This window comes from Chlamydotis macqueenii, chromosome 4 (genome assembly GCF_036417535.1).
Source record: "Chlamydotis macqueenii isolate bChlMac1 chromosome 4, bChlMac1.mat, whole genome shotgun sequence".
NCBI lineage: Eukaryota > Metazoa > Chordata > Aves > Otidiformes > Otididae > Chlamydotis > Chlamydotis macqueenii.
Window position 1 is genome coordinate 37,113,145 of NC_141559.1, and position 11,175 is coordinate 37,124,319.

The window sequence follows — 11,175 nt, forward strand, 5'->3', positions numbered from 1 at the left end:
GCCGCTACACCGCCATGGCGGCCGCTCCCCGCCGGGCAGGTGGCTTCGCCCCGCCGTCACGGAAGGAAATCCTGCGCCCCGCTGCCGGGGCTGGGAGGGACAAGCTTGTGTTCGGGGAGGGCGGCTCCCCGCCACCGCCCCCGCCCCGCGCAGCCCCCGCCCCGCCGGGCCCCGCTGCCGCCCCCCGCCCACCCCGCACCCGGGGAGGGCTGGCGTCCCCCACGCGCGGACAGCCGTGAGTCTCCGTCGCGCTGGGTTTGGGTGTCGCGGCGCTGACCTTGGAGCCGCCCTGAAGCCGGAGAGTTCTTTCGCCGAAATCGATTCCTCGGGGGAGAGGCTGGCATGCCTCGTGGAGGAGGAGAACTTAAATGAGCCAGAAATCCGCGAGGATAAACGGGTTTCCTCAATTCGGGAAGGATTTTTCTCGCCTTTACATTCTGGTCCCCGTTTTCCATCAGAAGGCTCGTTCATTGTCCCGGCATTAGATCAGTAGACAGCGCTCAACGTGCCAGGGAAGCAGTTACCCAAAATAAGTTGTAAGCACAGAATTCAGTTGGCTTCGTCAAGACCAGAATTTCCTTCCTTTTTCACCTTTCCTGACTCCCGTATCTAACTGGGAATGGGCTAAGGATGAATTAGCATTTCTTCAGTGACACTGAGAATATATCGCATCATATAAATGCTAAGTATCAGCTATCCATCTTTCCATGAAAGCCAAGTGCGATACTTCAACAGTTACCGGTCTCTTGCTGTTCACACCTGTCTGTTATCAAACTTTATTTCACCTTTCTGGCAGGAGTTTGGCAGTCAGTCAGAGAAAAGTAAATTCATCCTAGGGCAGAGGAGTAAAATCAGGGCAAAGACAAGAAAGTAGCAGGAGGAGTTACTGTAGCTCAGTCCTTTCCTGTGAAGGGGCACTTGGGCGGGCAGGCGTTTTGCTTTTTGCCACTTTTCCCAGTCAGGGAAGAACTACCCAAGCTCCGCGGCCAGAGCACCCGCTCCCTGAGGAGGTGGCAAAGCCACCATAACAGCCCTTGACGTCTTCATGCAGGGGAGAAGGGGAAGAGAGGGGATTTTTCCGACACTGTTGGGACCTAACAATTCCATGTATCCAGGTAGGAGGGAGAATTCGGTTCTAAAAGAAGTCTCGATGTCTTTGTGTGCGTGTGTGTCTGCCTGCACGGGAGGCTGGAGACACAAGATTCTATCCATGGTATCTGACTCACCCTCCCCTTACGCAGAGAGACGGGGCTGAGCAAAAGCTAGATTTTGTCAGATCTTCTTAGGCACATTCTGAGAAAGTCTCTGTGTATTTATATACTGTGATAATTACAAGCATAGAAGCAAGAAGGAAGCTCTGAGGCCCTTGCCAGTTCCATTCATATTCATTGAGAAAACACATGGATCCTCCCCAAGTCACAGATGTTTGATAGGAAAATGCCTGAATTCCATTGAATCACAGCAAGTTTGGAAAAAGAGCCATGTCCCATGCAGCCCGTGCAGTCATTAAGAAAACATGTGAATCATGTTCTATCAGGCACATTCGCTGAAAAAACTGAACCAAACCTGCTGTTGCCAAGGTCAGACACAGCCTAAAGAGCAAAGTTCTGTATTCAGATAACAGCATGCGTGAAGACAGCAGGCAAAAAAAGTAGGATGGACGTAGTTCTCTGTGGTTCTGGCAGTATTAATACATAACCAAGCATTCGTGTATCTTGTGAGACCAGGGCACCTTGGCAGTGAAGTATACAAACAAGAGAAGCTGTATAAAAGCACTGCCCAACTACAGTGTCTTTCCAGAAATACCACACCTTTGGGACACTTCAGATGCTCAGTTTACTGTGAGCGTGAGCATTACCTTGTAAATGTTCCTCCATCTTCATCTTTCTGCCTGCTCTGAGCCTTTTCTTCTTTCCTGCATTCCCTTCCTAAGCTTTTTCATTCCCTCTTTTTTGCCATGTTCATGACCTCATTCCTTTTCTTCCATAAATCACGAACAGAAGTTTCTAAATCTTGAGGAGATGTTTGCTGTCTCCTCGATATATTTAGCTACCCCTGCTGTTCCCCGTCTTCTCAGTGACGTGCTGACCTACAGGAAAAAGAGACATGGTGTCACATAAGACATGGAGGGAAGCTGCCACAATGACATTATCCTAAAGGAAGCAAGGGTGCAAAGTTTTAGTGCACTAACTAGCTACCTCCCACATCCTCAACAGGTCACTCTTGCAGTGAAGATGCTTGCCAGCTACTCAGATGTACTGTGTCTTCTAGTCTAAAAAGTGGATGTGAGCATAACCTTGTTTGAAGGCAAGGGATGCTGGTTAGAGCATGCTAAAAGCCTGTGCGTTCTAGTTTAGAAGGGATCATCTGTTAGCGATCCAGGATGCTCAGACAGAAGTAATGCTTACTTCTCCAGCTGTCCTCCCATCCATTTCCTGGAGATGGCCACTTCTTGACTTCATAGGCAGGTGAACAGCATGTGAATCCACTTTCAAACCACTGAAGTTTCCAGCCCTGCCTCTTCAGGCAATCCTGCATGGGCATCGCTCCACTCCACTGTGCGATGCAGTGAACTCTGGTGCTCCCAGAGCAGCTCCCCATGCCGATTCAGCTGTCCTTGTGGCAGGGATCCAACCCCCAGGAGCAGCGCAAGGAAGGAAACCGGAAGGTGATAACTGTATCAGCTGCTCGAATTTAATCGGCTCCCATTTGTAAATCGATATTTGCTGTAGCTTGATCCTCCTTGGATTAATTGGAAATTCTTTCTCCTTCAAGGAGAATTAAACTGCAGCAAACTAAAGCTGTGGTACAGTACTAGAGCACAAAAGATCACTGAAACAGAGATAGTGTTACAACCATGAAGGTCCATCATTATTAGAGTAAATTCCACCTATAAACGTTGCCTTGCCCACACAACAGCTGTGGCAGCTTAGGATGTGACCCTCCCACGCTGAGGACATGGATGGTTGAGGTGGTAAAGCAGCATGACCACTTCCTTCTCTGCCGCTCGCTGGCTGACTGCAAACCCTCTTGAGCAGAAGCGGCAGCAGCTTGAGCCAAACCGGCTGACTCGGGACTGACGCAGGGTGGGAACACTACAGGATCCATTCCAGCACTCATCAGATGGGCGGTAGCAGCCAGCTGAGGGCAGAGAGTAGCTGAACTGCTCCAGACAGAGCTAAAGCAAATAAAATAAAATTAAAAAAAAATAATAAAATTGTTCCATGAAGTTATTTCCTGCGCTGTTTGAAGGCAGCATGGTCTCAGCTGCTTGTTACTGCCTCTACCACGCTTCCATGTCTGCCTCCCAGGTGGTGTTCCCTGATCCTCTGTGGATTTACTTTTAAGGGCAAAGATTGGTTTAAGCAATGCTGAAAAAATTATTTCCGTTAACCACAGTGATTTATTTCCTATGCTGGATTACAGAGATCCCATAAAAATCATCTTTCTGGCAAAATTGTGGGGTGAGGAAGCACAAACATCTTCACCTACTGCAGCTGGATCTGAGAAAGGATGGCTGTCTACAGCCTTACTGGCTGGAGTCACTACAGATATTCAGCCTGGAATACGTGATGTATGGAGAAAGCGTTAACTTTGCAGAGCATCAGGTGTTTCATTATTTATAATTCCCCAGGCACACGTATATTGATTTCAGTAACACCTCTGTGAAGGACTGTCAGCTGCACAAAAGATTTGCTGGTGACCAAACGAAGGCTGCTCACAGTTACTATAATGGAAAGCTATGCATAGGACTGGTTTTCTTGTAAGTGCAGCAAAATGTAGTTAAGAGTGAATTTTTTTTTTTACTGGTAGAAATCTCTTCACCATTGATCACAAACCAATTTGCAGAACTCATTTTGCCATGGAACAGATGCTTGGCCTTCACTGATGAAGAATAGTTTTGTTGCCAGGATCTGACTGGAAATAATGTACCCGAGTCTGCCTTCAAAGGTAGGAAAGACTTCGATGCTGGTTTGAGAGCTATGACGCTACGCTATGTCTAGTAGTAGTGGGGTTTTTTTTCCTGTCATTCCAGATGCACTGCGATGCCTTCACTCCCTCTGTGAAGTGGGTGTTGCCACTGCCTTCTGTGGGTAATTATTGCGGAATTTGTCATTTGGATATAACTGTCTAAGTAGGATTACCCAGATCAATATTTTCACATGAAATTTATTTCTAGTTCGCTTATCTCATATGCTGTCATCCAGATCTAATCTTCTGTCCCGATGTGCTTTCATCTTACAGATCTTCATTAATCTCTTCGCTGTCAATCCCGTTCTGTTTCTACTCGACACCTTCCCAGCTGCAAACCCGAGCGTCACATCACTTGTCAAGTTGATTGCTCCTAGCTGCCTCACAGAGAGCGGTTACATTCACTGAACTGCCTCCTCCTGACTAACCAGAGGGAAAGTAGCATTTTCGTGCATGTTCTCCACCCCAGGATCACTCAGAACCCCCACCCAGCTCAAATATGTTTGGCTCTGCCTGGAAAATTTTATTTTATCCACATTATATTAATCCCACTATCCCCTGCAGGATGAAGACACTTCTTCTCTGTGATAACTGATCCTTTTTGATGAACAAAGTTTCTGGAAAATTGAAATAAAATAAAATATTAAAATAAATATTCATGGCATTAAATGAGATTCTGCTAGATAGGTGTTCATTCAGATTATGACAGCCTATTATATATATATATGTATTTTATAAGCTTAGACACATATTTTATTACTTCAGCAATAGGATTTATCCAGAAGGAAAAGACACTATTTTTGATTGCTGTGCACTTCGTCATGTGCTTTTCAATATATATCACAATTAACATATTATATAATTATCTTTGAAGCAGGAGGAAGGCTTCTTTCTTTTACTGTCTGTTACTCCAACAAGCTGATGCAGATTTGAAGCAATTCTTTTAAGATGGCAAAGGGTTCACCCTTTTGGGCCAGGAATAAACAACACAAGAACTTCCCACTACATGGGTTTCATTTGCCATCTGCTTGCCAGCACTGAATCCAGAGCTTAGTGGTCTCTCTAAAGCTTGGAGGTGAGCTCCAGAAAGCTTGATAAAATATAATCCCAGGTCAGATTTAATACTCCCTTGATGTGATACCTCCCTTGACTACTCTATTTAATTTTCATATAAAATGCATGAAGTTACCCAGGTTATTTCTCACACGGTAAGACAGCAAAACCTGCAATCAGATCCAGTAGTAAAATTCTGTGTGTGTAGGAGAAGGACAAAAGAAAAAAAAGGCACAGACGGGACTAAACCTCGTCATCTGGTATGTTTATCTGAACTGCAGATGATACCAAAATCACCAAACACAGTTGCAGAAGCTCTAAATCCAGATAATCTTCATCCGGATGCAGCCTCTTCACTCAGGGACATGAGTGCAGTGTTAGAGAAGTTATTCCATACCTACAGCATACAGTATCCTAGCATTTCCTACCCTTCCAAAATCCCCCTCTCTATAAACTTTGAAGCTTTGAAAAGCAAGAGTTGGCTGAGAGCAAGCAAAACAAAACCATTACGAGCACAGCTGAAGACATAAGAAGTCATCGAGCGGAGGATTGCTGTGAATTAGCTCTTCCCAGATTTCCCTTCAGGGATGTCACTTAGCCAACGTGAATGCCGGCTAAACGCAGAGCACAGCACTGCCGGTGCCAGCAAGCCAAAATACAATAGTTGGAAGTTAAAAATCAACACAGTTCAAACTGCAAACAAGATGCAAATGGCAAGAACGACTGCAGTGGCAAGCCATGGGATAGGATGCATTTTCTGCCACTTGCGGTCTTTAAATCAAGGTTAGACAGCTAACAGACATGTTCTATTTCAGCCACAAGTGCCGGGGCTTTAGGCAGGAATTACCAAGTAAAATGAAGTCAGGCTAAATGATTAGACTGTTCCTTTCTGGCTTTCACATCTATGAAAATCCACTTTCCCAGGGCAGCTGCCCTCATCGCAGAAGAGCAGCCCACAGCGTGCTTCAGAGCTGGAAACCTGCTGCTATCACTTCATCAGCTGAAGTCCCAGCCGAGGACTCAAGCCTGTGGCACTGAGAGGGGAGAGGGTGGACGCATAAAGCTGTATCTTAATACGCTAAGCCACCACGCCAGCTGATTCCCTTGCTGGTTTGAGCTAAGTAATTATTTAAAATAGTTATAAATCAGAAAAGGACTTTGCTTTTAAAAGTAAAATATACTGTAATCCATGTGTGAATTAAGGCCCCTGGCTATTTTCTCTCTCACACACACACTCGCACTAAAAGCAACTAATTCACCAGCCGTTTCTGAGCCTTTGCACTCCTTTTCCAGATGATCATTTCATGAGGAGTTTGGATGCCCGAGTCTTGGCTGCTGTGCTCCAACTGACACTACTGTGATTACAATCCTAAAAGGTTCACCTGTTTTCTTAAAGAGCCTGTTAAGACAAGGCTATAAATACACAGGAACAAAGCAATCATCCTCCCGCCGGTGTGCAAGTGCCCGGACCTGCTGGTTTTCAGGGCACGCAGTATTATGCAGCACTACACCTTTCTTTATGGAGGGGACAGCTGGAGGTGCGGCTGGATGGGGTGAAACCCTCCAGAAACCGCGGGGGAGTGGATATTTGTGTTACCTCCTGTAGCAGGTTTGTTTGTGTTGGCAGCTGGCAAAAAGCTGCTCCTGGCTAATTCTGCATATTTCGTTTCAGTAAGTGGTAGCGGAGCACCTAGCAGCTTTTGGTTAGGCACCCATTTTTACTATGTGTGAAAACACATTTGTGCAAATCCTAATTAATGGATTCTATTTGCTTGAATGTAAGCCAAGAATGAGTGCTGGAGACAGAAGTTGATTGCCTATTTTAATTTAGGACATACCAGCTGTGTCTAAAAGCAGTTCTGCCAGCTTCCTCCAGCCACTCAGCGTCTGTAGGGAGAAATCTTATTTTTATGGTGCTCTCACTGAATTATCCAAGGCCCTCATCCGTTTTTACAGAGCTTATCTTTGCAGAATCTTTATGGGGCTGGGAAGGTTCATTATCACCATTCCACAGAGGAATGCATGCAGATATTAAATTACGTGTCCATAGAGCACATTTGCCTCCTGCAACAGAGAGCCCTGAGGTGATGCTGACCCTGCTCTTCAGCTGGAGATGCCACAGCAGCACCCTCAGGGTCCCAAGCCTGAAGTAACAGACCCAAGGGGTGGGTTATATGCTGGAAAAGCCTCAACTATATCATCATTTTGGTTTCTAGAGCCAAACACCTGTCTTTGTGCACTGAATCCACTGGGGTGAAGATCTCTGCTGCCCACAAGCTCAGTGTGCCCACAGTCACGTTGGGAGTCAGCAACGCAACCTACACTTCCTGCACCCCAAGGTAGGGCCTGGAGGCTTGTGTGTCCCTCCTTGCTTTTGCCAGCCTGCTCTAGCTCTATTTGTCTGCTGACCTTTTTTTTTTTTTTTTCTGGTGTGCTTAAGAATACAATTACACAGGCTTTTACCGATTTCACTGCTCTGTTACCTGGAAGGTCAGCTATCAGATGCTTGAGATCACAGTGGCACAGCAGTGTTTTAAAGTTTCAAGCATGGAGATCACACTATTACCCAAAGCAGGATGTTTCCCAACCTAGAACTGTCAATGAAATATCTTTTTAACTGTCTTTTCATCACTCCTAGTCATATTCCTGAATATTCACCACTTTGGCTCTTTTATCTTCAGCAGTTTATGGGTTGTAATGCTTTCATGTGTCACTCAGTGGTGGATGCAGAAATTAGTGTTTGTATTTTGGAATGAACTCAACCAAAAAGTATAGGAAGGAGAGGCTTCTAAAGTATTTAAGCAAGGCTTTAAGATAAACTCCTGTAACGTATTTAGAGGGAAAAGGAAGACTGCTAGGCATCTGTAACCGGAAAGCAGTACTTTAAACCCATACACATACATGCCCTAGAATGTGGCTACAGGAACAAAAAAAAATCATAGGAAGACTAAATTTAAACAGCTAATTTTAGGCAAGAACTGTGTAGACCTAGCTCACTGTTTCAGTTGTATTTGCCATGTGTTCATGCCTGTCTTGACCACACTGCTCCTGAATTCCAGCGTCAAAGGCTTTATTGCTGCTTCTTTCGGAATGCATCCCTTTGCTGAACGGTGCTGAGCAATGCCATCGGGCAAATGAAACTGGATTCCTAAACCCACTCATGAGAGTCGGTGTCTCGGGGCCAGCACAGCTGGGGATGGCCCCTCCCAGCGCGTGGGTACCCCCAGCCTCGGTCATACACTAAAACTGGGTGCCAGTGCTTTGGGGATTAGAAAACTGCATCTGTTTTTAAATACATTTTTTTCCTAACAAGAGTTACTAGCCTTTTTTAGTATACTGAGGAAAATAATTACTACTATGCTTTTCAAACTTTGCCCATAAGAAATGTATGACACTCTTAAAAGGAATGTCAAGTGTTCAGGTGTAGAAATGGATGAGCTATGGATTGCACTCTGCTGGAAGCAGACCGCAGGCACAGAGAGGTGTAACGGCCTGGAAGGGGAGGAACATGTTGTACTGGCAAACCTGGTGTTGCTCATGTCTAGCAGAAGCAAACCAGTACTGAGAAATATCTTAGTGAATTCAAATGCCATCCGTTACTGTGCAGCAAAGTAATTAACTGACTGAAAATTCAGAATACAGAGAAACGGGGCACTCTGCTGACTTTGGGTTGTGTGCAGGGCATCCCTTTCCCTTCACACAAGTCAGAGAAAGACCATTTCTGCAGCTGGCCTCGGGGCTGGTCCCCAGGAGGGGAAGAGCTTCTCCTGGGACAATGTGCATGGGCTCCCCACTGCCGCACAGGGGCAGAGATCTCTGGCTCCATCTTAAGTTTATTGCTGCATGGTGGGGAGGGAAAGGGAGGAGACCATTGGGCAGTGGGACTCGTGGGGGCTGTAGGTATGTTTCTAGGTCTGGGAGCAGTTCACAACTTCCTCGCTGATGCTAAAGAAAACAACGTGCATGGAAGTGCTCCTGCGAGGCTCAATATAGGGTCTCTCTCAGGCTCAAATCTCAGTTTACACCCGTAGAAAAAAATGTATTGCCAGCATGAGCTCATGACACAGTGATCTCTCTCTGAACGCTCATTTTGGCTTATGCGCTTGGAACAGCCTGATATTTTCTCTGTAGCTCAGTCGTGCGATATTTCACCTCGCTCTTCATCAAGAACCAGGAGGGGTCTGTACTGCAATGGAATGAAAAAAAAAATAACAGCAGTTTTAATTTAACATGCATTTCTTTTATGAGAGGGCCTTTTTAAATGACAGCCACAATTTTTATTTTCATACACCAAGAAATTCTCTGTAAGGGGAAGAGTTCAGCTCTGCATTTTCTCTTTTTCTTCTTTCCCTCTGTCATGAAAGAACTGCTCTCAGTTGTTGACACAGGCTGTCAAGATTTCATTGCACTAAACAGATTGTTGGCAGCCGCTGGGAAGGTAAAATGAATTAATCTACACTGAAATAACAGTTTGTACTTTTAAAAGTGGCATTCATTTGCGATTCCTAAAGCTCTTTACAGACGTGAATGAATGAAGCTTAATAGTGATGCCCTTGGAGGAGTAAGCAGAGTGCGCACGCTTCATTCCCAAGCACAGAAGGCACCTGACTTGCCCGAGGTCAGACTGAACGCACCTGATCCAAAATCCACTGAAATCAATAAAAGGATTTCCTGCCACATCAAGGTGTTCTAAGCTGAGACCTAAACTAGTGACAGAAATAGAAAATAATTCAGGGCCCTCAAATCTCTCTTCTAATTGCTATTTTAGGCTACTTTCCTTCCTTCTGTTTTAGAGCAGACTTAAACCAGAACATCAGCCAAACCATGATAATTTATTGTAAGACAATATGATACAAGAGAACTTGTGTTAAAGCTTTCCAGCAAAAATTCATACTGCAAGGACAAATAATAGTACTTTGTGGCCAAGATAATCTTTAAAGGAAATCAGAATGAACTAAAATATCCCCGTGGGCTTCTTTGCTTAAGCAGTAAAGCACTTATCTGAAGTGCTTTATTTACTGCAACAATTTCATGCTGTTATTGCCTGGACTAATTGCCTGACCACACTATAGCAGAAGTACCAACTAGAAGTCAAGACTTGATAGTGTACCGGGGAAATGAAAAATCCAGACTGCTCAGAATTGGACAGTGTTAGGCTGCTAAACAGATGCAAGTCTTTTGCAATAAGCAATTAAATATTCTTATTAATTTAAAATACACCTCTTTAATTGCATAAATAACAGCCATGTAGTCATGACTGTGGGATCCATTTGGAAACATAGACAGCTCTCAATTATGTGGAAATAAATTATTGTGGCTGGGAATTAGTCATACCACAGGGGTGGAAGACACCCAAGTTTCTCTGAAAAAAATAAGCTAATTTACTTGCACAAAATACCACCCAACAAACAGCTCTACTGCTTCCACACCTAAGCTGGGCAAGGCGGATTTGTCAGCAATGGCTTGGGTCTTCTGTACACAGCGACACCGACATTTTTTTCCTACCAGTCGTTTGTAATACCTTCTCATACTCTAATTTACATAAGTAAATTTACATAATTTACATAATTTACATAATTACATATTAGCTATGTTTTATTTTCTCTGAGTATCCACTTCTTACTCCACTTCACAGAATATTTAAACTGATCACAGTTACAGTAATGGAAGATTCCCCCAACTGCCTGCTAATAACAGGTCTTGCAAGGCAAAATAGCGTGACATTAACTTCATCCTCTTTCTCTCCTTGTCTAAGCTCCAAACCACTTATTCACTCCACCCAACACGTTCTGCCCAAGAGGAGGAAGTGAGTTTCCAAGTCAAAGATCTTGAGCAGAAAGTGGCTCTCCAGCTACCCCTTTTTTCTCTCACATTAGCAGCCTTCCAGGCCGAGGGCCAGCACTAACTGGTGGCTGCGCCAGGAAAGGACAAGCTCACTCAGATTGCTGGAACTTCCTAGGCCAAAACTAACATGTTCAAACCAAGACAAGAGGTACTCAAAGCAGACTGTGGAGCACAGGCACTATGCCCTCACAGAGGGGTAAAACTGGATCATAATCTCCACAGGTATCAGTTTCTGATCAGATGGAAGATGGATCTTCGTAAGGAACACGTTGAACAAACCTGCTGATGGGAGGCGAGGGCCTGGAT

At 44.8% G+C, this 11,175-nt stretch overlaps 1 long non-coding RNA gene across 1 annotated transcript; it reads left to right on the forward strand.

Moving 5' to 3' along the window:
• The first annotated feature begins 307 nt into the window (after window positions 1–307).
• On the forward strand, window positions 308–5,245 carry LOC147600950 (uncharacterized). The gene is made up of 3 exons (XR_015258479.1): window positions 308–1,115; window positions 3,814–3,951; window positions 4,246–5,245. It is a non-coding gene; the product is annotated as an uncharacterized LOC147600950 (long non-coding RNA).
• The last annotated feature ends 5,930 nt before the right edge of the window (window positions 5,246–11,175 follow it).